The sequence below is a fragment of the Cynocephalus volans genome, chromosome 9 (assembly GCF_027409185.1).
Source record: "Cynocephalus volans isolate mCynVol1 chromosome 9, mCynVol1.pri, whole genome shotgun sequence".
In the NCBI taxonomy this organism is placed as follows: domain Eukaryota; kingdom Metazoa; phylum Chordata; class Mammalia; order Dermoptera; family Cynocephalidae; genus Cynocephalus; species Cynocephalus volans.
This window is the reverse complement of record NC_084468.1, coordinates 81,442,212-81,467,576: the sequence shown is the minus strand read 5'-3', so window position 1 is coordinate 81,467,576 and position 25,365 is coordinate 81,442,212.

Genomic DNA, 25,365 nt, shown 5'->3' with positions numbered 1-25,365 from the left:
TTAAATGAAGCCAAAATAAGTGGCAGATGAATAGGAAAGCTTTCAGAAGTTATACCTTTTTTCTTAAATTTGTTTATTTGATACAGTGAAGAAATCCAAAAGTGAAGACATTTCTCTCTCTCTCTCTCTCTCTCTCTTTCTCTCACTTTTCTCCCATCAACTTGTCATATTCTGGTTGGTTAGAAACAAGCCACAAGTCCCACCCACACTCCAGGAGAGGTTATTTCTGCGGTGCCAACGTTAGGGTTACCTTAGAATCTGTATGCTACAAATGGCCCTCTGGCCCCCAATGATTCTTATTCCTCCCACATTTAAAATATATTCACCCCCTTCCAAGGTTCCCAAGGATCTCATCCCATTATAGCATCAGCTCAAAGCCCAAAGTGTCAACGTCTAAATCAGGTCCATGTGTGAATGAGGTTCCTGAGTGTAATCCATTAAGCACAGTTCTTGGGGCATGATTCTTCTCCATCAGTCAGTCTGTGGAACTGTCTCCAACACACCAAACATACAATGTTGGGGAGGACATAGGATAATAGCTAAGGACGTTCTAGTTCAAAAAGGTGGGAAATGTGGGGGGGAAAGGGTGTCACTAGTCTAAAGCTGTTATGAATTCATCTGGCTAAACTCTAGCCTGAGTTCTTTCATTACGTTTCAAGGCCTATGGATGATTCTCCATGGCTCTTGGCTCCATCCTCTGGTCCTTGGTTCTGCCCTTTGAGTTATTCTTTTTTCATGAAAGGTAGTGCATGTATGTAGCTGAGTAGTTTTATTATCCTACTTTGTGTCAGTAGAATTTTGGAGGTCCAGTAACCTCCTTTTATTTTTTATTCTCTGTGACTTTCAGTCAAGGCTGGAAGTGTTTCTGCTGAAATAATTTTCTCAAGACCTTTGAGAGTCTTCTCTGGATCTTAGAGGAGTTTGCTCCACTAAACAAAAGTCACCCTACAGATCTTTTTGAGATAATCTCTTCTTTCCTCTCCCTACCTCCTACTGATATGGCTGAGGGACAATGTCCTTAAGCTTTCTAGAGGCCCTATGGTCAGACTGAAAGGATCTGTATGTGACACCCTTACTTTCTTGAAGCAGCCATTCATGTGACTGAATACCCTGATTTTTTGATCTGAAGTTTTATCAAAAGATTGTACAGTTACAACTTTAGCCTTTTTTTCTCGAGTATGCTTTCGTAACAGTGCATCTATTAATTTTCGCATTTTTTGCCATGTGGAGAGACCAAGAATTTCCCAAATCATCCAGTCCTGGATGCTTTTTGTTTTATACTTCATTGCTCAATCTATCACTTTCCTTTTACATCGTACCATCAGCAGTAAGAAGAAACCACGTAGCACCTTCAACATTTTATTTGAAATTCTCCCTAGCAACATAACCAAATTATAACTTACAAGTTCTGCTTTCCACATAACTGCAGAGACAATATCACTAAATATCCAACCACTACATAACACAGATCTCCCTTTCTCTAGCTTCCAGTAACACATCTTGCCCAGTGGTAGTGTTCTTGAAGTCGATATTTCTATTAACAGTGTGTTCAAGGTGATTTAGGCTTTCTCTGTCATGCTACTCAAAATTTCTCATGCCTCCACCCACTGCCCAGTTTCAAAACTGTTCTGCTGCAGCAACACACTTCCAGTTATTAGTTTTCTACACCGCATAACAAATTGCCTCAAATTTACAGCCTAAAACAACACATGTCTGTTATTTCACATCTTTCATGGGTAAGGAGTCTGGGTAGAGTATAGTTAGATTCTCTGCTCCAGGGCCTCACTAGGCTGAAATCTAGGTGTTAGTCAGTGCTTTAGTGTCATCACAGGCTCAAATAAGGAAGATCTACTTTCAAACTCTCTCAGGTTGTTGGCAGAATTCTAGCTCTTATGCTTGTAGGACTGACGTCCTTGTTTTCCTGTTGTCTTTTGGCTGGGGGGCCTGCTATCAGTTCTAGAGGCTGCCTGCAGTTCTTGGCCCTCTCACAACATGACAGTTTACTTCTCAAGGATAGAGGGACAGTTTCTCTGCTCTCTCTCTTTTACAGATAACATTATGTTTTCCATCATTTGGGTGACAATAACACAGGCAGTACCAGAATATCAAAACAGAATGGATTCCTTTCTTTTTGCCACTAATTCATATTTTGAAAAAACAAAATGGATATGTGTACTCACCTATATACATAATATAATTGATGCACTGAGTTAACTGCTATCACTATGTTAGTCATGAAAAATTGAGCTGTATCTGTAAAGAATCTATCTTTGACTGGTTCTCACCAACACAGAAACTCAAGTACATTTTTTTGCTTTTTATTCTTTTCTGAATTTCTACCTTTTATCCAACTATGTCAGGTCTTGGCTCCAATTTATCCAATTAATCCAATTTTAAGAACTGAGATGATTCTAAACTGAGCATCAAACCCCCTTGAAAATTTATGTATTCATGATTTGCCTTTAATTCTAGGGCACCTCTTTTTCTTTCTTTCTTTTTTCTTTTTTTGGCAGCTGGCCAGTGTGGGGATCTGAACCCTTGACCTTACTGTTATCACCACCACACTCTGAGTAGGATGCTTCTTTTTCAGATTAGGATCTAATCATCTTTTACCTGGACTATTGCAACTGGTTCACATTTCAAAAGTTCTCAAATATACATTTGTCTCCACTGTAGTCTGTTTTCTCTATTGCCACCATAAATGTCTTTCTTAAAAAAAGAAAGAAATAGAGCCCCAATCAGGCTAACATCAGACTTTTCATCACAAACCCTAAAAGCTAGAAAGAATGGCATGATATATTCAAAATACTAAAAGGCAAAGATTGCCAGCCAAGAATACACTACCCTGCAAGGCTATCCTTCCGAAATGAAGGGCAAATGGTATATTTCTCAGACAAACAAAAACTGCGGGAGTTCACTACCACACGACCACCCTTACAAGAAATCCTCAAGGGAGTACTGGGTTTGGTTCCTGAAAAATAGCTACCACTGCCATAAAGACCCAAGAAAAATCAATACCCACTAGCATAATAAAAATGGCATTCATGAAGAGAAAACAAACAAACAAAAACACTATCTACAACCTAAGGAACCAACAAACACAGGAACCAAACAGTGAATCAGAAAGCAAGGAACAAAAGACGCCTAAGACAACCAAACAACCAATAAAATGCTAGGAATAAATCAATACCTTTCAATAACAACTCTTAATGTAGGGGGCTTGAATTCCACAATCAAGAGACGCAGACTGGCTGGCTGGATTGAAGAGGAGGACCCAACTGTGTGTTGCCTACGGGAGACCCCCCTCACCCATAGAGACTCACATAGACTAGGAGTGAGGGGATGGAAAAAGATTTACCATGCAAACAGAAGGGAAAGATGAGCTGGAGTAGCTATTCTTATATCTGACGGAATGAACTTTGAACTAAGAACCATAGAAAGAGACAATGAGGGACACTACTTAATGATGGAGGGACTGGTCCATCAAGAAGACATAACAATCATAAATATGTATGCACCCAATGTTGGAGCAGCCAGATTTATAAAACAAACTCTATTAGACCTAAAGAAGGAAATAGACACTAATACCATAATAGCAGGGGACCTGAACACCCCACTGTCAATATTAGACAGATCATCTAGGCAAACAATCAGTAGAGAAACACAAGATCTAAACAATACTTTAGACCAATTGGAATTGGAAGATATCTACAGAACATTCCATCCAACAACCTCAGAATATTCATTCTTTTCATCAGCACATGGATCATTCTCCAGGATAGATCACATATTAGGTCACAAATCAAGTCTCAATAAATTCAAAAAAATTGGAATTATCCCATGTATTTTCTCAGACCACAATGGATTAAAACTAGAAATTAATAACAAATGAAACTCTGGAAACTATACAAACACATGGAAATTAAACAGCATTCTACTTAATGACTTATGGGTCCAAGAAGAAATCAAGCAGGAAATCAAAAAATTTATTGAAACTAATGAAAATAATGATACATCATACCAAAACCTGTGGAATACTGCAAAAGCAGTATCTAGGGGGAAATTTATATTGCATTAAATGCTCACCTCAGAAGAATGGAAAGATGGCAAGTGAACAACCTAACACTTCACCTTAAAGAACTAGAAAAACAAGAACAATCCAAACCTAAAGTTAGCAGACGGAAAGAAATCATTAAGATCAGAGCAGAACTGAATGAAATTGAAACCAAAAAAACAATACAAAAGATCAATGATTCAAAAAGTTGGTTTTTTGAAAAGATAAATAAAATTGACAAACCATTAGCATGGCTCACAAAAAAAAGAAGAGAGAAGACTCAAATAACAAAAATTAGAAATGAAAAAGGCGATATTACAACTGATTCATCTGAAATACAAGGAATCATTCGAGACTACTATAAACAACTATACGCCAACAAATTTAAAAATCTGGAGGAAATGGATAAATTTCTGGACACACACAAGCTCCCAAAACTGAGCCATGAAGACGTAGAAAATTTGAACAGACCAATAACAATAAAGGAGATTGAAGCTGTTATCAGAAGGCTCCCAACAAAGAAAAGCCCAGGACCACATGGATTCACAGCAGAATTTTACCAAACATTCAAAAGAATTGACACCAATTCTTTACAAACTATTCCAAAAGATTGAAACAGATGCAAATCTCCCAAACTCATTCTATGAAGCAAACATCATCCTGATACCAAAACCAGGTAAAGATATAAGCAAAAAAGAAAACTACAGGCCAATATCCTTGATGAATATAGATGCAAAAATCCTCACTAAAATACTAGCAAACAGAATACAGCAACACATACGTAAAATTATTCATCACGATCAAGTGGGATTCATCCCAGGGATGCAAGGTTGGTTCAACATACGCAAATCAATAAATGTGATACACCATATTAATAAACTCAAACACAAGGACCATATGATCATCTCTATAGATGCTGAAAAAGCATTTGATAAAGTTCAGCACTCATTCATGACAAAGACCCTCTATAAGCTAGGTATAGAAGGAAAGTATCTCAACATAATTAAAGCCATATATGCCAAACCCACTGCTAATATCATCCCGAATGGGGAAAAGCTGAAAGCTTTTCCTTTAAGAACACGAACTAGACAAGGATGCCCACTCTCACCACCCCTATTCAACATAGTGTTGGAAGTACTAGCCAGAGCAATCAGAGAAGAGAAGGAAATAGAGGGCAACCAGATTGGAAAAGATGAAGTCAAACTGTCCCTGTTTGCAGATGACATGATCCTATATATTGAACAGCCTAAAACCTCTACAAAAAAACTCTTGGAATTGATAAATGATTTCATCACAGTAGCATGATATAAAATCAACACACAAAAATCAGTAGCATTTCTTTTCTCCAATAGTGAACATGCAGAACGAGAAATCAAGAAAGCCTGCCCATTTACAATAGCCACCAAAAAAATAAAATACTTAGTGAAAAATCTCTATAATGAGAACTACAAACCACTGCTGAGAGAAATTAGAGAGGATACAAGAAGATGGAAAGATATCCCATGCTCTTGGATTGGAAGAATCAACATAGTGAAAATGTCCATACTACCCAAAGTGATCTACAAATTCAATGCAATCCCCATCAAAATTCCAAAGACATTTTTCTCAGAAATGGAAAGAACTATCCAGACATTTATATGGAATAATAAATGACCACGCAAAGCCAAAGCAATGCTGAGCAAAAAAGTAAAGCTGGAGGCATAACACTACCTGACTTTAAGCTATACTACAAAGCTATAATAACCAAAACAGTATGGTACTGGCATAAAAACAGACACACTGATCAATGGAATAGAATAGAGAATCCAGAAATCAACCCCCACACTTATTGCCATCTGATCTTTGACAAAGGCACCAAGCCTATTCACTGGGGAAGGGACTGCCTCTTCAGCAAATAGTGCTGGGATAACTGGATATCCATATGCAGGAGAATGAAACTAGACCCATACCTCTCACCGTATACTAAAATCAACTCAAAATGGATTAAGGATTTAAATATACACCCTGAAACAATAAAACTTCTTAAAGAAAACATAGGAGAAACACTTCAGGAAATAGGACTGGACACAGACTTCATGAATATGACCCCAAAAGCACGGGCAATTAAAGGAAAAATAAACAAATGGGATTATATCAAACTAAAAAGCTTCTGCACAGCAAAAGAAACAATTAACAGAGTTAAAAGACAACCAACAGAGTGGGAGAAAATATTTGCAAAATATACATCTGACAGAGGATTAATATTCAGAATATTTAAGGAACTCAAACAACTTTACAACAAAAAAACAAGCAACCCAATTAAAAAATGGGCAATAGAGCTAAGTAGGCATTTCTCTAAGGAAGATATCCAAATGGCCAACAGACATATGAAAAAATGCTCAACATCACTCAGCATCCGGGAAATGCAAATCAAAACCACACTGAGATACCATCTAACCCCAGTTAGGATGGCTAAAATGCAAAAGACTCTGAACGATAAATGATGGTGAGGTTGCGGAGAAAAAGGAACTCTCATACATTGTTGGTGGGACTGCAAAATGGTGCAGCCTCTATGGAAAATGGTATGGAGGTTCCTCAAACAATTGCAGATAGATCTGCCATACGACCCAGCTATTCCCCTGCTGGGAATATACCCAGAGGAATGGAAATCATCAAGTCGAAGGTATACCTGTTCCCCAATGTTCATCACAGCACTCTTTACAATAGCCAAGAGTTGGAACCAGCCCAAATGCCCATCATCAGATGAGTGGATATGGAAAATGTGGTACATCTACACACTGGAATACTACTGAGCTATAAAAACGAATGAAATACTGCCATTTGCATCAACATGGATGGACCTTGAGAGAATTATATTAAGTGAAACAAGTCAGGCACAGAAAGAGAAATACCACATGTTCTCACTTATTGGTGAGAGCTAAAAATTAATATATCACACACACACACACACACACACACACACACACACACACAAAAAAAAAAACCGGAGTGGGGGGGAAAAGATATAACAACCACAATTACTTGAAGTTGATACGACAAGCAAACAGAGGGGACATTGGTGTGGGGAGGGAGGAGGGGGAGGAGGGAGGAAGGTTTTGGTGATGGGCAACAATAATCAGCCACAATGTATATCGACAAAATAAAATTAAAAAAAAAAAAAACAAGTGGGAGCTAAAAAAAAGAATGAAAGAATGAAAGGTACAACAATCACAACAATACATTGAATGTTCAAAAGACAAGAATAGAACTGGTGTTACCAGAGGTGGGAAAGGGGGAGCAGGAGTTGGGTAAAGGAGGAAATGACAAAGGGCCACAAAAATCAATTACACTGTATAATTTTTTTTTTTTTTTTTTTTTTTTTAAATTTTATTTTGTCGATATACATTGTAGCTGATTAATGCTCCCCATCACCAAAACCTCCCTCCCTTCTCCCTCCCCCCTCCCCCCCAACAATGTCCTTTCTGTTTGCTTGTTGTATCAACTTCAAATAATTGTTGTTGTTATATCTTCTTCCCCCCCCCCCCGGTTTGTGTGTGTGTGTGTGTATGTGTGTGTGTGTGAATTTATATATTAATTTTTAGCTCCCTCCAATAAGTGAGAACATGTGGTATTTCTCTTTCTGTGCCTGACTTGTTTCACTTAATATAATTCTGATACACTGTATAATTTTGAATACACTAATTATCCTGATTTTTACATCATATATTGCACACAGGAATTGATATTTAATGTTGTACCCCACAGATATGTACAATCCACTATGTTCCAATAAAAAATTAATTAAGAAAAAAAGCAAACTTTCACTTAAAAAAAAGACATTTTTTGATTTCCTGTTTAATTTCTCTGGTGTTGGGTGCATATATATTTATATAATTATGTATTTAAACATATATTTATGATTATGTCTTCATGTTGGATGAATCTCTTTATTGTTATTTAGTGGCCTCTTTCTCTCTTCATGGTTTTTGGTTTGAAGTCTGTTTTGTCTGAGTGTCTAAGGGTAGCTACTCCTGCTCATTTTTGGCTTTCATTTGCATGGTGTGTATTTTTCCACCCCTTCAACATTGGTCTGTTTGTGTCTCTGTGGGTGAGGTGGGTCTCTTGAAAACAGCATGTAGTTGTGTCTAGCTTTTTGGTCCAGTCAGTAAGTCTGTGTCTTTTGAGTGGGGACTTTAATCCATTTACATTTAGCATTATTACTGAAAGTATTGTCTAACTCCTTTTATTTTATTGATTTTTATATGGTTGATTTAAATATCTTTTGTTCCTTTTCTAATCTTTTACTGTTTCTCTTGATGTTTGTTGGTTTTTTGAGGTGGTAAGATAAAGTTTTTTATTCTCTCACAAGAAAAAAAAAAAAGAAAGAAAGAAATAAAAAGGAACAGAACATTTTACTCTTTGCCATGAAAACTCTTCCATGGGTTCTTACATCTGTGTGGTATACTCCAAACTTATAATTATGACAGAAAATACTCTCCATATGTTGGCCTCACTCTATCTTGTTTTTAGTCACTCTCTCACATGCACCTGTTACACTGAACCTCTCATTATTCCTTGATTACATCAAGTATTTTCATGCTTACCTTGTTTTGTTTTTGCTTATCAAGGACCTCCTCCACCAGGTGAAAGCTTATTTGTTCTTCAAGGCCCAACTTAAATTGTCACCAATCTTTGTGATGTGATTTTAGTCATTTTCCCTATCAAGGCAAAGATAGTCGCTTTTTCACTCCTATATAACTTGTAGACATTTGCCATTGCGCTTTTCACAGCTTGTTGTAAATACTTTTGAGTTTATCACCACATGGCAAGAACTATGTCTTTAATTATTCTGGTATTCCCTGAAACTAAATACAGGACTTCAAAGGTCTATTGAAAGACTGAAAAATTAATCAAGCATAGTGTGCCTATAGACCTAGGTAAGACTCTCCAATGTTGCTAGGATAAGATTAAAAAGTAGCAGTTCTCCACCTTCATCAAATGATCAAAGTTAATATCACCTATACTGGGACAAATTGGCATCGTGTGCCTCCAAATATGATACACTGAGAAGGACACAATATCACTACTGTGACAATCTTACAAACAATGAATAACATGAATTTAATCATGAGGAAATATAAGATAAACCCCAATTGAGCAGCATTCTAAAGAATAACTGGCTAGCATTCTTGGAAGTGTCAAAGTTATGAAAAACATGAAAATTGGAAGAACTGTTAGATTATAGGAGAGTAAAGAGACACAAAAACTACAAGCATCATGTGAAAGTGGATCTGATCCACCAGAAAAACCAGAAAAAGGATATTAGTGGGTAAGTTGGCAAAATTTCAACAAGGTCTGCAAATTAGCTAACACTATTATCTAATATTAAGGTTAATTTTAACATTAATTTCTCAATTCTAATGATATTGCCATGGTTATGTAAGATGACATTTGCGTAGTATTAGTGAAGGGTATATGGAAATTCTTTGTACTATTTTTGCAACTTTTTGTAAGTCTAATATTATTTCAAAATGAAAGGTTTAAAAATTAAAAATTTAAAAATTTAAAAAGTTAGGCAAAAAAGTAGCTCTTATACTTGGCTTGCTTTTCTCAGCCAGTCTACATTTATTTGTGAGATGTTTACTATCTGCCAGTTTTTATGCTAATTTGGATACAGACAGTCTCTGTGCTCCTGGAGCTTTCATCTGGTAGGAGAAGACATTTATTTAAAAAAAAAATTTACAGCAGTGCAAATTGCTTTTTTGCATTTGGAGATTCTTTACCATGAAACAGGTTGCTGGGGCAGAATTTGAAAGCATCATAACTTTGGTTTTAATGTGTTAAATTTAAATCCTAATACTCTAATTTTAAGTCCTAAGTCTATGTACCATTGTCGTTCTACACTCAGCATTTCTCTATACATCATCCTTTTATGCACCTTCTTTTTTGTGTGTCACAAGGGCATCTCCCCAAGTAGGCAGTAACAGATGAGATTAGCCTTTTCTATTGTCTTTACATCTTTCCCAGATCTTTGTGCTCAGTATACAATAAATGTTAAATAATTATTTCTTAAAGTTTTATTTAACTCTGTTTAAAATTTGTACATGTATTTTGAAATTCATAAAATGGTAATAGAGTCCTAAACTCTGTAAAATGAATATAAATCTTTCAAAATAAGAAATATGATTTGCAAATTTGCATATGTGTGCATATATTGTTGTGGAATCAGACAATATTAGATGTTGATTGCATATATATTTATTTTCTATCTAATTAAATTGTAAGAAAAAAAAAATGGAATATCCAGTGACCAGACTGTGTGTATGATTCTTTTCAGAAATTACTCTATTCTTATCTCTGAATGGGGTACTTTGGCAAAGTAAACAAAACAATTATATAACCTGAATCAAATCCCCTAATAAAGCTATATTACCAAATAGGTAATATATATTTGATTGTATTCGATTGTGACCACAGCTTCAATAACCAGTTATAAAGTTTAGCTTTTGAGTTTTATTGCCTGACCTAGTGTTTCTTGTGGTCAGTGGAGCACTTTTGTTGTTGTCTGGGGTTATAAAACTTAATATATATAGGAGTTATTTCTATGGCCTTAATTTTATTGGAACATTCTCTGATCAACCGAGTTTAACAAAAATAATAAAAGCTGTTTTATAGCACAGAGATATTGAAAGCAAGAGAACCAAGAATAAAAATGTTGGGATGATAATTCTGCACTAACTACGTGTCCTGCTAGAGACTATTTGCCTCTGTTTGCCCATCAGTAAGTTGGTACAATGGTTTTGAAGAAAGTGCTCTGACGTTCAAAGTTCAAACAACTTAATGAAGTATATGCACTCATATTTGATTTTCTTGCTCAAGTAATAAATGACACTATAAATATACAATTTCTTTAACCTTCTTTTTGCTCTTCATGGAACACAAAGTACAAACCCTTAAAGATGAACATTTTAGTCTCCTAACGATGATCTAAATCTTCAACTGATCCTTTGGATCAATTGCTCACTGTGCAAAAAAAATGTTAAAGATTGCAGTCCTATCATGTTTCTTTCACCTTTTATTAAGCTTTCAAAATTCTTGATAAGAATAGACTTTTTCTCTTTCTCAGGGCCCTTTAATTTTTAATCACTTGTTATTTCAAATGCTGATCATATTTCCAAGAAGTCACTTTATGTAAAAGATGGAGCGAGATAGAGTTGCCACACACCTTTTTATCTTTTCTGTGAAATTATTTGGACCTAAATTCGTGGTGACAAGGTTGCTTCTCTCTTATAGGCCCTGTCGCCTTGGAGGCAGGCTATTGAAAAGAGCAATATTCAAGGCCTCCAAGTCTATGCATGTTTATGTCCATACTCACAAGTACACAAACCTTAGTTTCAGATGGGAAAACGTGTACAGTGACACTTGTCTACAATGCAGTATTTTTCAAAATAAAAGTCATAGATGCCAATATAGCAGAGCTGACCCAATCACATACAATCAGGATTCTTTCACACAGTAACTCATGATTGAAATGAAGGTTTTAAGGGCCGACCCTGTGGCTCACTTAGGAGACTGAGGCGCTGGCAGCACAGAGGCCGTAGTTTCAGATCCTATATAGAGATGGCCAGTGCGCTCACTGGCTGAGCGTGGTGCAGACAACACCATGCCTTGGGTTGTGATCCCCTTACTGGTCAAAAAAAAAAAAGAAATCAAGGTTTTAGGAAATCTTTTTAGGAACTAGAGAGAAATTATCATTCAAGCTTGGAATTTATTTTAATTCATTTAAATAAACCACATGAAAGGGCATCTTTTATACAGCTTCCTGAAATTCAAATTTAAAATGTGTGTATGTAAACTCCTTGATTAGCAGTATAAAGAAATTATTTAGAGACATCAGTATAAAACTTATTTAAAAGACAATGATACATAATTCCTAGTTCAGAATTTAGTTTAGTTCTCTTAAGTAAAGCAGCTGAAAATGCTTTTATCTACTTTGCTAAATTTAAATTTTAAATGCACAAAGGAAAGCTCATTGATCCCACATTGTGTTTAGTTTTCATGTCTCCTTAGTCTCCTTCAATCTAAAGTCACAACCTCATAGAGAAAATTTTTGCTTTTAATCAGAATAATATGTTCATTCACTGAGGAATCCCCAGTGCCTGGCATGTTGAAGTGCTCAATAAGTATCTGTTGAATGAATGAGAGAATCTCAATTTTCATCAGCTGAATGCCAATGGTATGGTAAGGATCCCACTAGTCATTTCAACCTGAGGGACCATTGCACTAACATTGATGACTTGAAATGTGATGTGTTGAGGACTAACTGCAATGACACAAAGTTCAGCCCACAACAAGAGAACAGGGTAAAAGGAGGAGCCCAGCATAAGACTCCTTAACTATCTCAAACATGTAATATATAACAACTTTACTAATTTTATTGACAAGACAGAAAAACTTATGTAAAGTATTTGTAATCAATTTTGAATTGGCGATGGTGAATCCATGAATTTAGACAAGAAAGAATGCAAAACCATAGTGGCTGCAACAAGTTCTTAACTAGATGTTTCTGGATTTTCTATGGCATTGGGTAGAAGTACCATAGAAGTGCATAAACATCGAATGTGTAAAGATTACCAAAAGAGCTTATTTGAAATGTTGATTCCAGGGCCTTATGCTCAGAGATTCTGATTTAGTAGGTCTAGGATGGAATCCAGACATTTAGATTTTTTAAAGCCAGTAATTTTATAGTAGTTGCTATATACCAGGCAGCCATTTACAGGTAGCAACTAATTTAATCCTTAGAACAAGGAAGAGAAGGAAACTGAGAAACAGAGAGGTCAAAGAGCTAGTGACGGGGAAGGCCAGGATTTTCACCCAGGCAGGCCAGGCCTAGAGTCTGTGGCCCTCTGTGGGTTTTTAGCAAGAATCAAACTGGATGCCATTTACGGCAAGGTTACAAACTATGTGTACTACCTCACTTTTAACCATCAATCCAAGTGATTTTTAACAGAAGTGGCCCTTAGTTCAAACTTTGCGAAACAGTTTTCCAGGAGATCAAGATATGGGCTTCAGGGAATTCATGAAATCCGTAAATTACATGCAAAATTGTGTGTAATATACAAGCATCTGTAGGCACACTTCTGTGTAGAAATCTATAGCTTTCATTAGATTTGCAAAGGACTTTATGATTCCACGATCCCCAGTGTGAGAACCACCCATATAAAGAAATGAAAAATGTATTTCACTCCTGAAAAAACTCCTTTATGAAAGGCTTGAAGATACTATATATAAAGTCATCATCAAATCATATTTGGGATACTTTTATACGTGGAAGTGCTTCATAATGTCAGGTACGATCTACAGATTTGAGTAGAACAATTTCACATTTCTTTTCTTTTTTCCAATTAACTGATTTAGCAACTACCTATTTATTAAGTGGTCTATATTCTCCAGAAACTCTGTCAATTTTTGAATTGTCCAAAAATTCTTGGGCCTTTTTCAATCAGAAGTCAGTCTTTTTCCAAATGCTGTGGAGACAAAAAACAAAACAAAACTAAACAACTGGTGTCCCTTCAGTCTACTCTTCTACTCTTGCTTTTGCTTCTCCCTGCCATAGACTGGTCATTGCTAAAGATGGATTTCAACAGGAGCTGGTCCACTGCTTTTGGGTGGTCTTTGCCAATCCAGGTCTTACTTGGGCTACCAATGTTACGGCTCTCCCCAGTTGGCACTTCCACACTCAGCCATTGCTCTCCAATGCCCAGCAACCAAGCTCCACTGAGGATGTCAGCAGAGCTTCTGGCATCATCCAGAAGCTGTTCCCATGACAGCCTTCCTTGACTAAATCTTTGGCCCTTTTGTAGAACTCCAGTCTTTGGCTCAGAATTCTGCTTTTCTCCTTGTGATTTTATTTTAGTTGATTCTTTCATCTGTCCAACACCTGGGCCACTATCTACTCCATGCCACTGTCTATTCTTTACAAACAAAAACTTCTCAGTTCTGAATTTTGGGAAGTAGGGAAATAAATGGAAGGGTGAGAACTTCCGTTTTTTCTCCCAGAAAGCTGAAGTCTCCTCACGCATATTTATCTATCTTTCCCCTGTAACCATTTTTACTGAGGCAGCTTTTGTTAAACACTAAATAAACAAACAAATAAATAAATAGTCTGGTTACAACTTTCTTGGGGATAAAGGGTGCAACTCACATTACATTTGCATAACTCAGTAGGGCCATTCAAGTGACTCAACCCAGAATAAAGACAGTCTGGTCAAATGTAACCTGCAGTTCTTATTTTTAGAAAAAGGAGAGGGTGCCCTAAATTTAAAATTTTTCCCTCAACTGGCACTTGATGTAATATTTACCTCTGCAGGCACCCTGTTATCCAATTTAAATAGTCTTATAAACTTGAAGCAATATTTAATAGGGAGTCAGTATAGAAAGTAAAAGCAAAGAAATACAGAATTATTACTTAAATATAATAGTTAGACAGAAAAATCTTGTTTCGCCACTTTGAAACTGAAATTGGAATTGGAATTGAAAATAAGCAAATTTATAACAAATCCTTTTTTTTGTTAGTGAATTTTTTTTTCATTGAAAGATAATTAATTATGTATATTTGTGGAATACAGAATTGAATATCAATACACGTGTACAATATGTGGTGATCAAATCAGGATAATTAGTATACTCATGTTTACCAAATGTAATCAATCTTTGTGACCCTTAACTAATTTCTCGCTAACCTCCCTCCCCCTCCCCCTTTCCCATCTGTAATAACTATGGTTCTGTTCTCTCTCTCTTTATTTTTTAAAAGTTCAATGTATTATTGTGATTGTTTCTTTATATAACAAATCTTTGATTGGGAGAAAGTGCAATTCATATATCTGGTTTTATATAAATATATATTCAAATATCTGCAAGAAAAATTCAGCAAGCACTTATATTCTATGTTTAGATATAGCTTTGTTGCTGGTTGGATCTTGTTTTAACCTTCTGCAGAGTGAACAGCTAAAGAATGCTTCCACCCTCGGTCAATCTGCAAATATTCACCCTCTGTGGGTGGGTTTTTAGCAGGAATTAAACTGGATGCCATTACCTCAAAGTTACTAACGGTTCTGTTTGTGGGAATCTGTGTTTTCAAAGCCTCTTCAGTCCTAAATTTCCTCCTGGATTGGGAACAAGACTTTCTTTTCTTTTTCTTCTCTTCTTCTTTTCCCCAAGAGACCTAAGAATTATTTCAAAATTGTACTGTACATGAATTTTCTGGATAGATGGTAGGGGGTTTGTGAGCTTTAAGAGAGACAACTCTTGGTAGGGAAAATTTGCCAGATTGGGTTGGACTCAGGGAGCTTGATTTTCATCTTCTGAGTATTGAGAGGCTCCACTTCCTTATGTCATGATGTAGGAAATTGGCTCTGTCTACCTTATAAGGCTGTGTGAGAAATAAATGAGATAAAAGGTAGCAATTATGAAATTTGAAAATTTGAAAATTCTAAAGAGCACAAATATAAAATATTACTCCATGTAGAAAACTTTGTAAGTTTCAAGTTAAAAAGTTAGTGCCAATTTAATTAATAAGTCAATATGTGATTTTTTTTTAGTGTGCTTAAAATTTTATCCATAGCAGGAAAATAATAATATATAATATGGTTAAATTGTTCATACTGATGACCTAGCCATCTATACATACTCAAAGAAAATCATAAAATATTTTCTTTGATATGGTAAACATGGGTCAAAATTTTAATAATAGACAACTTTACTACTGCTTTGCTCAGAATTAAAACTATTGGAAAAATAATTTCAACTTTAGACATTACATTCCAAATAATGCTCTGGATGAAATAGGTCTTGGACATAAATTCCAGTTTGCAGACTACATTTCCTAAGTCCTGTGCCTTATTTTGAGTATGAAATTATGTATTTGTCTTTTTTACTTTGAAGGTCCACATTTGCACATGTATGCAGATGTTTCGAGAACCTGTTTTTGAAAAGTTGACTTGTGTTTTATCTTTTTCTGATTTTGGTATCAGGATGATGCAGCAGCATGGATGAGCTTAGAGAAAATTATTTTAAGCGAAACAAGCCAGGCACAGAAAGAGAAATACTTCATGTCCTTACTCATAAGTGGGAGCTATAAATAAATAAGTAAATAAATAAGAAAGAAAGAGAGAGGAAGAAACAATAATCACAATAATACGTGAACTTTCAGGATAGAATAGAACTGTGGTTACTAGAAATGGAAAGGGGAAAAGGGAGGAGGAGGAGGAGGGGGATTAATGAGAAATTGGTTAATGGACACAAAGAATGATCGTGTATTGTAATGATGAATAAGCTAACTATCCTGATTTGACCATCACATACTATTCACAAGTATTGATAGTCAACTTCATATCCCAGAAATATGTATAATCAATTACGTTTCAATAAAAAAGGAAAAACAGAAAAGTTGACTTGTTCAGTAGATTCTCTAAAAAGAACATGAAAGATCAGTGATCTGTTAAGTAAAAAACTAATTTTACCACCCACGTAGTGGTGTCCCAACCTTGTTAATGGAAAACCAATAAATGTTCTGAGCAAATTAACTCAGAACCTGTCCAAGATTTCTTAATGTAGCTGAACTCCTTTAAGATATGCTTGAAAATTTTGTTTTGATTGATATTTCATATTAACAAGCTGGCATCTGTTAAGGGTTTGTATTCAGACCCATTTGCCTGTGCTTAGTCAGTCAGCCATGAGAATTAATCTTAAAGATTTAGTAAAGGATGTTATGAAGCATACGCCAAGATGAATCCCATAATGAAAATCAGTGTAATGAGACTAAGGACAAACCATACAAGTCAAACATGGATTCAGACACAGTACAGTGAACTTCCAGATCAATGTTACCACATCCTAAAAGAGCTCATGGCTAAAGTTTTACTGATGACCAATAATTAATACTATCAACTTTTGGAATATGTGTTTTTTGTATCAATATGCTTTGTTTCCTTTCTGTTTGTCTTTTGTGTAACTCTGTAGGTGTTTTTTCATTGTTGCATTAGGGCTTACATAAAATATAACTATTGTCCATTTTAAGCTGATGACAACTTAAGATCAATTGCACACAAAAACTCTACCTTAATTTCTATTCTCACACACACTTTATATTTTTTGTCATGATTTACATCTATTTATATTGTGTTTCTTTTAACATGTTTTTTAGCTATAATTATTTTAAATATTTCTGTCTTTTAATTTTTATACTAGAATTAAAAGAGATTTACTCAGTACCATTAAATTAATTCAGCATTTTGTATTTGTCTCTACCAATGAGTTTCATACTTTCTTACGCTATCATGTTGCTTTTTGGTGTTCTTTCATTTCAACTTGAAGAACTCACATTAGTGTTTGTTGTAAGATAGGTCTAGTGGTGATGAACTCCATCAGCCTTTTTGTTTTGATTTGGGAAAGTCTTTATATCTACTTAATTTATGAAGGAGAGGTTGCCAGGTATGGTAACAATGTTGGCAGTTTTATTTTCTTTCAGCACTTTGAATATATTATCTCATTCCCTTCTGTTCAGAAAGGGTTCTGCTGAAAAATCTGCTGACAGTCTTATGGAGTTTCTTTTATATAAGACAGGTGCTATGGTTTGACTGTCCCCCAAAACTCATTGAAGCTTGATTCTCATTTTAACAGTGTAATGAGGGTGGAAAATATGGCTACAGTATTTGAAAAGTGGGGCCTTAGAGAGGTAATTGTATTGTGGGGACTATACCTTTGCGAGTGGATTAATCTATTCATGGATTGATGGATTCATGGTTTAATGGGTTATAAAGAAGCAGATTGGTGGTTTTATAAGGAGAACAAGCGAGCTCATAAACATGCTTTTGCCCAGCCCCCATCATATAATATTATGTATGGCCATGGGACCCTGTAGAGAGTTCCCACCAGAGGAAAGCCCTCACCAGATGTGCACCCTGGACATTGGACTTCCTGGCCTCCAAAACTGTAAGAAATAAATTCCATTTATTTATAAATTACCTAGTTTCAGGTATTCCATTAACAGCAACAGAAAATGGACTAATACAGCAAGTCACTTTTCTCATGTTGTTCTCTCTTTGACATTTGACAATTTTTTATAATATGTTTCCATATAATTATCTTTGGGTTCTTCTTTTTTATTTTATTTTATTTTTATTGGTTATGAGTATTCATGGGGTACAAAGCTGACTGTCATCACTTGTGCCCAAGATATGATGGCCAGATCCATACTGGCAGCATGTGCTTTACCACAATTGCAATTACACCCCATGTCCCCCACCCAGTGTCCCCTACCTCCCTCCTTATACTCTTTTTTCCCACTCCACTTTGTATCCCTAGGTATGTTCTCTCCCTCTACAAGTCCAATGTACTACTATGGTCTTTCTTTCCTTCCTTCTTTCTCTCTTAGTCCCACTTATGTGTGAATACATGTGGTGTTTTTCCCTCAGTGCTTTGCTTATTTCACTCAACATAAATTTCTCCAAGCTTATCCATATTGTTGTGAATGGCAGAATTCCATTCTTTTCTGATGGCTGAGTAGTATTCCATGGTGTATATATACCACAATTTCCTTATCCAATTGTCCACTGAAGGACATGTAGGCTAATTCCATATCTTGGCTATTGTAAAAAGAGCTGCAGTAACCTTGGGAGTGCAGGTATCCCTTGACGTGATGATTTCCATTCCTTTGAGTATATACCCAGAAGTCGGATTGCTGGATGTTATGGAAGATCTATCTGTAGTCATATGAGAAAACTCCATACTGTTTTCCATAGTGGTTGTTCTAATTTACAGTCCCACCAATAGTATAGGAGTGTTCCCTCCTCTCCACATCCTCACCAGCATTTGTTATTCTCCATCTTTTTGATTATAGCCAGTCTAACTGGGGTGAGGTCATATCTCAATGTGGTTTTAACTTGTATTTCCCTGATGACTAGTGATGTTGAGCATTTTTTCATGTACCTGTTGGCCATTTGTATGTCTTCCTTTGAGAAATGTCTATTTAACTCCTTTGCCTATTTTTAAATTGTGTTATTTGTTTTTATACTGTGTAATTGCTTGAGTTCCTTGTATATTCTGGATATTAATCCCTTGTTGGATACATAGTTAGCAAAAATTTTCTTCCACTCTGTAAGTTGTCATTTCACTCTGTTGATTGTTTCCTTTGCTGTTCAGAAGCTTTTTAGTTTGATACAGTCCCATTTGTTTATTTTTTTCTACTGTTGCTTGTACTTTTGAGCTCTTGTTTATGAAGTCTGTGCCCAGACCTAGTTCCTGAAGTGTTTCACCTATGTTTTCCCTTAATGATTTTATAGTTTCAGGTCTAATACTTAAGTCTTTAATCCATTTTGAGTTGATTTTAGTATATGGTGAGAGGTACATAGAGTTTCATTCTTCTGCATATGGATATCCAATATTGCCAGCACCACTTTGAAGAGGCAGTCATTTCCGCAATGTATGTTTTTGTTGGCTTTGTCAATTATTAGATGGCTGTAAGCCTGAGGGGTGATTTCTGGGATCTCTATTCTGCTCCACTGGTCTGAGTGTCTATTTTTATTCCAGGACCATGCTGTTTTGGTTACTATAGCTTTGTGGTATAATTTGAAGTCAGGTAGTGTTATGCCTCTGGCTTTATTTTTTTCACTCAGGATTGCTTTAGCTATTCAGGGTCTTTTCTGTTCTGTATGAATGCTAAGATTGTTTTTTCCATTTCTGTGAAGAATGCCATTGGTATTTTGATGGGGATTGCACTGAATCTGTAGATCACTTTGGGTAGTGTAGACATTTTCACAATGTTAATTCTTCTAATCCAAGAACATGGAATGTCTTTCCATCTTTTTGTGTCTTCTTTAATTTCCTTCAGTAGTGGTTGGTAGTTCTCATTGTAGAGATATTTCACCCCTTTGGTTAAATTGATTCCTAGGTATTTTATTTTTTTCATGACTGTTGTAAATGGGCTTACTTTCTTGATTTCTCTTTCTGTTAGCTCATTATTGGAGAATATAAATGCAACTGATTTGGGGACGTTTATTTTGTATCCTGCAGTGTTACTGAAATTATTAACCAGCTCTAGGATTTTTGATGGAGTCTTTTGGCTTTTCTATATATAGTATGTCATCTGCAAATAGGGACAGTTTGATTTCATCTTTCCCAGTCTAGATGCCCTTTATTTCTTTCTCTTGCCTGACTGCTCTGGCTAGTACCTCAAGTACTATGTTAAATAGAAGTGGTGAGAATGGTCATCCTTGTCTTATTCCTATTCTTAAGGGAAAAGCCTTCAATTTTTCCCCATTCAGAATGATACTGGCAGTGGACTTATCATACATGGATTTTATTGTGTTGAGATACTTTACTTCTATACCTAATTTGTTGAGAGTCTTTATCATGATGGGATGTTGAATTTTGTCAAATGATTTTTAAGCATGTATTGAGATAATCATATGGTTTTTATCCTTGATTTTGTTGGTGTGATGTATGACGTTTATTGACTTTCATATGTTGAACCATTCTTGCATCCCTGAGATCCCACTTGATCATGGTGTATAACTTTTTTTGATGTGTTGCTGTATTCTGATAACTAATATTTTTTTGAGGATTTTTGCATCTATGTTCATCAAGGATATTGGCCCGTCATTTTCTTTTTTTGTTGTGTCTTTATCTGGTTTTGGTATTAGAGTTATGTTGGCCTCATAGAATGAATTTGGGAGATTGGCTTCAGTTTCAATTTTTGGGAACAGTTTGAGGAAAATTGATATTAATTCTTCCTTAAAGGTTTGGTAGAATTCAGCTGTAAAGTCATCCAGACCTGGGCTTTTCTTTGTTGGAAGATTACTGATCACTGCTTCAATCTCATTGCTTGTTATTGGTCTATTCAGGTTTTCTACCTCTTCTTGTTTCAGTCTGGGTAGTTTATATGTGTCCAGAAACATGTCCATATTTTCCAGGTTTCCATATTTGTTGTCATTCAGTTGTTTACAATAGTCTCTAATGATTCTTCATATTTCTGTGGTATCAGTTGTAATGTCTCTTCTTTCATTTCTGATTTTTGTTATTTGGGTCTTTTCTCTTCTTTTTTTGGTTAACCTAGCTAATGGTTTGTCTATTTTATTTATCTTCTTGAAAAACCAACTTTTTGTCTTGTTGATCTTTTGTATCATTTTTTGGGTCTCTATTTCATTTAGTTCTGCTCTGATCTTAATTATTTCTATCTACTACCTTTAGGATTGGATTATTGCTGTTTGTCTAGTTCTTTGAAGCATAGTGTTAGGTATTTTATTTGAAGTTTCCATTCTATTGATGTAAGCATTTATTACAATAAACTTCCCTCTTAGTACTGCTTTTGCAGTATCCCACAAGTTTTGGTATGATGTATCTTTATTTTCATTAGTTTAAAGAAATGTTTTGATTTCCTGTTTAATTTCTTCTTGGACCCATAGGTCATTCAGGATCCTGTTATTTAGTTTTAATGTATTTGTATATTTTCCAGGGTTTTGCTTATTAATTTCCAGTTTTAGTCCATTGCAGTCTGAAAAGATACTTGGAATGATTTCAGTTTTTAAAAATTTGCTGAGACTAGATTTGTGACCTAATATGTGGTCTATCCTGGAGAATGTTCCATGTGCTTGTCTCACTTTCCTCTCAGGAAAGTATATCCTTTAGTTGTTGGGTGAAATGTTCTGTATATATCTGCCCGGTCCAGTTTGTCTGAGGTATAGTTTAAATACTGTGTCTCTTTGTTGATTTGTTGCCTGGAAGATCTGTCCCATACTGAGAGAGGGGTGTTCAGGTCACCCACTATTAACATGTTAGTGACTATTCCTTTCTTTAGGTCTAAGAGTGTTTGCTTTATATATTTGGGTGCTCCAGTATTGGGTACATACATATTTATGATTGTCATGTCTTTTAGCTGGATTGATCCCTTTATCATTACACAGTGGCCTTCTTTGTCTCTTTTTATGTTTTTTGGTTTAAAGTCTATCTTATCTGATATAAGAATAGCTACTCCTGCTCATTTTTGGTTTCCATTTGCATGATATATCTTTTTTCATCCCTTCATTTTTAGTCTGTGTATATCTTTACAGGTGAGGTGCATCTCTTGAAGACAGTATATACTTGGGTCTAGCTTTTTAATCCAATCGGTCAGTCTGTGTCTTTTGAATGGGGAGTCTAATCCATTCACATTTAGGGTATTTATTGACAGGTTTGTTTAATTCTTGTCATTTAATTGCTTTTTGTTTAGATGTTTTAAATATCTTTTGGTCATTACTTCCCCTTTTATTTCTCTTCTTCAGTGTTAGTTGGAAATATGAGGTGGCATGATTTAGATTCTTTCTCTTTCTCATTGGCATTTTTGTTTTAATGACAGGTTTTGCTGTTTCATGTGTATCTGTGGTAGTGATCATCATTGTTCAGATTCCAGATAAAGGACTCCCTTGAGAATTTCTTGTAGGGCTGGTCATGTGGTGGTGAACCCCCACAATTTTTGTTTGTGGGAATTACACTATTTCTCCCTCATTTCTGAAGTAGAGCCTTTCTGGATAAAGAATTATTGGCTAACAATTTTTTTCTTTTAGTATTTTGAATATACAATTCCACTTTCTTTTGGTCTGTAGGGTTTCAGTTGAGAAGTCTGCTGTTAGTCTTATAGGAGTTCCCTTATAGGTGACTTGATGCTTTTCTCTTGCTGCTTTTAGAATTCTCTCTTTGTCCTTGAGTTTTGCAATTTTGACTACAATATGTTTTGGAGAAGATATTTTTGGACTGAATCTGATTTGGGGACCTTTGAGCTTCCTGGATCTGAAGGTCTGCATCTCTCCCTGCACCTGGGAAGTTTTTTGTTATTATGTCCTTGAACAGGTTTTCAATGCCTTTTCCTTTCTTCTCCCCTTCTGGAATACTAACAAATTAGATGTTAGAGCACTTGAGGTTGTCTGCTATCTCTCTTAGATTTTCTTTGTTATTTAAATTTTTTTTCCTTTTTTTTTTTTTTTGTCTGCCTGGGTTATTTTGAAAAGACCATCTTCAAGATCTGAAATTCTTTCTTCTGCTTGCTCTAGCCTGCTGCTCAAGCTCTCTGTTTCATTTTTTATTTCATTGAGTGAATATTTCATTTTTAGGAGTTCTGCTACACTCTTTTTAAAGGTATTAATCTCTTTGTAAATTTCCTCCTTCGTATTCTGGATATTTTTTCTTGTTTCATTGTGTTCTCTAATTGAGTCTTCTCTTATCTCTTTGAGTTTTCTTAAGATCATTGCTCGGAATTCCTTTTTAGACATTTCAAGGATTCCTTGTTCTATGGGATCTGGTGTTTGAGTATTACTATACTCCTTCAGTGGTGTCATATCTTCTTGTTTGTTTGTAGTTGTAGTATTTTTTCATTGATGTTTGGTCATCTGGTAGAGGACTTGCTTCTTCTATTACTCTAGGGTTGGTTATGAGGATAAAGATTTCCTCCTCTACTCGCAGGCTCTACTGATGACTCTTCTTATATCAGTGTAGTTGAGTGAGTGGCAGGCTGCCTGTAGAGTGGCCATGGCTCCTACTGTGGTGGTGAACTGTCCTTGTGGTGACAGTAAGTGTGGCAGTAGCTATATTACCCAACCTAGGCTCCTGTTCTAGCTTTCTATGGCCTTAGACCGAGCCTCTGGTGCTGTGCAGGTCTTGACTCACCTGCTGGGTATTGTGGGCACTTCCCTCCAGGGCCTTAGACTGAGTCCCCAGTGCTGTGTGGGTCTTGACTCACCTCAGCACCTGCTGGGGCTTGTGAACACTTCCCTCCAGGGCCTTAGGCTGAGTCCTTGGTGACATACTGGTTTTGGCTCACCTTGGCACCTGCTGGGGCATGTGGATTCTTCCCTCTGGGGCCTTAGACTGTCCTTGGTTTCTTCTTATTTGGTGTCCTTTGGGCTTCTTGGATCTGGATGTCCATTTTATTCTATAGATTTGAGAAGTTTCTGCTGTTATTTTTTGAATAATCTTTCCGGTTCTGTCTTCTTGAAACTTCTGGAATGTGTATATTGGTCTGCTTGATGGTGTCCCTTAATCCCCTTGAGCTTTCATTATTATTATTATTATTTTTTCCTTTTGCTCTTCTGAATTATTTCCAGTGACCTGTCTTTGAGTTTGCTGATCTTTCTTTCTGCTTTATCTAGTGTACTGCTGAATTCCTCCAGTGAATGTTTTAGTTCAATTATTGTGTTCTTAAGCTCCATGATTTCTGTTTGGCACATTAAAAAATATTCTCTATCTCTTTGTTGAAAATCTCATTTTGTTCATGCACTGTTCTCTTGACCTTGATGAACATCTTTATGAGAGTTACGTTTAATTCTCTGTCAGATAAATCATATATCTCATTTCATTAAGGTCATTTTCTAGAGATTTACTTTGTTTCTTTGTTTGAAACATCTCTGCCTGGTTCTTCATTTTCCTTGGCTTTGTGTTGGTATCTGTCATTAGACAAAGCAGGAATCTCTCCCAGTCTTCATGGACTGACCTCATACAAGAAAAGAATCACACAATCAGCCTTGCCCTTCTGATTCTGGGGGCCTCTAACAACTCCTTTCCTTCCCAGGAAGAAGCAGGAAGCTGTGTTTTTTGTTTACTTGCTCTGTGCAGAGATGGAGGGGTGGGGGTACTTTACCACCCAAGCTGCTATCTCCATTCCTTCCCAGGTGGCTAGGATGTGCGGGACCCATCAGAGCTTCAAGACTGGCAAGACACATGCTAGTTCTTTTGGCATCCCTGGAAAAATTGGGGGCACTAAACACATGGATCAACCCTTTCCCTCTCCAGGGGGAAGCTAAGAATTAAGATCTTTTTCACCTGCTCACTCTGTACTGAGCAGCGGGAATGATCAATGACATCTAATAGCCCAAGTCACCACCTCTATTCTCTCCTGGGCAGATAGATGGTGCTAGACATATCAGAGCTCCAAGACTGGTGAGACAGAGGTTAGTTCTCTGGGAAGCCCTCTTGGAAAAGTTGGGATGCTGAACATGTGAACCAATCCCTTCCCTCCCATGGGTGAACCAGGGAGCTGGGGGTTTCTTACTAATTGTAAAGTGCTGTTCCAGGGACAGAGTGTCTAGTGAGAGGGTGTCTTGAATCTCCCTACTAGTTTTGGTGAGTCTGGTTTTGTGTTCTCCTGGGGTACAGGAGCCTTTCAATTAGTTTCCGATTTCTCACAAAGGAAATTTGCCTGTGAATTCTTGCTGAATTGGTATATTTGTGGGGGGAAGAAGTGTCCAGGGCTTCCTACTTCATCACATTGCTGATATCACTTCTCGATAATCCCAATACTATTTTAT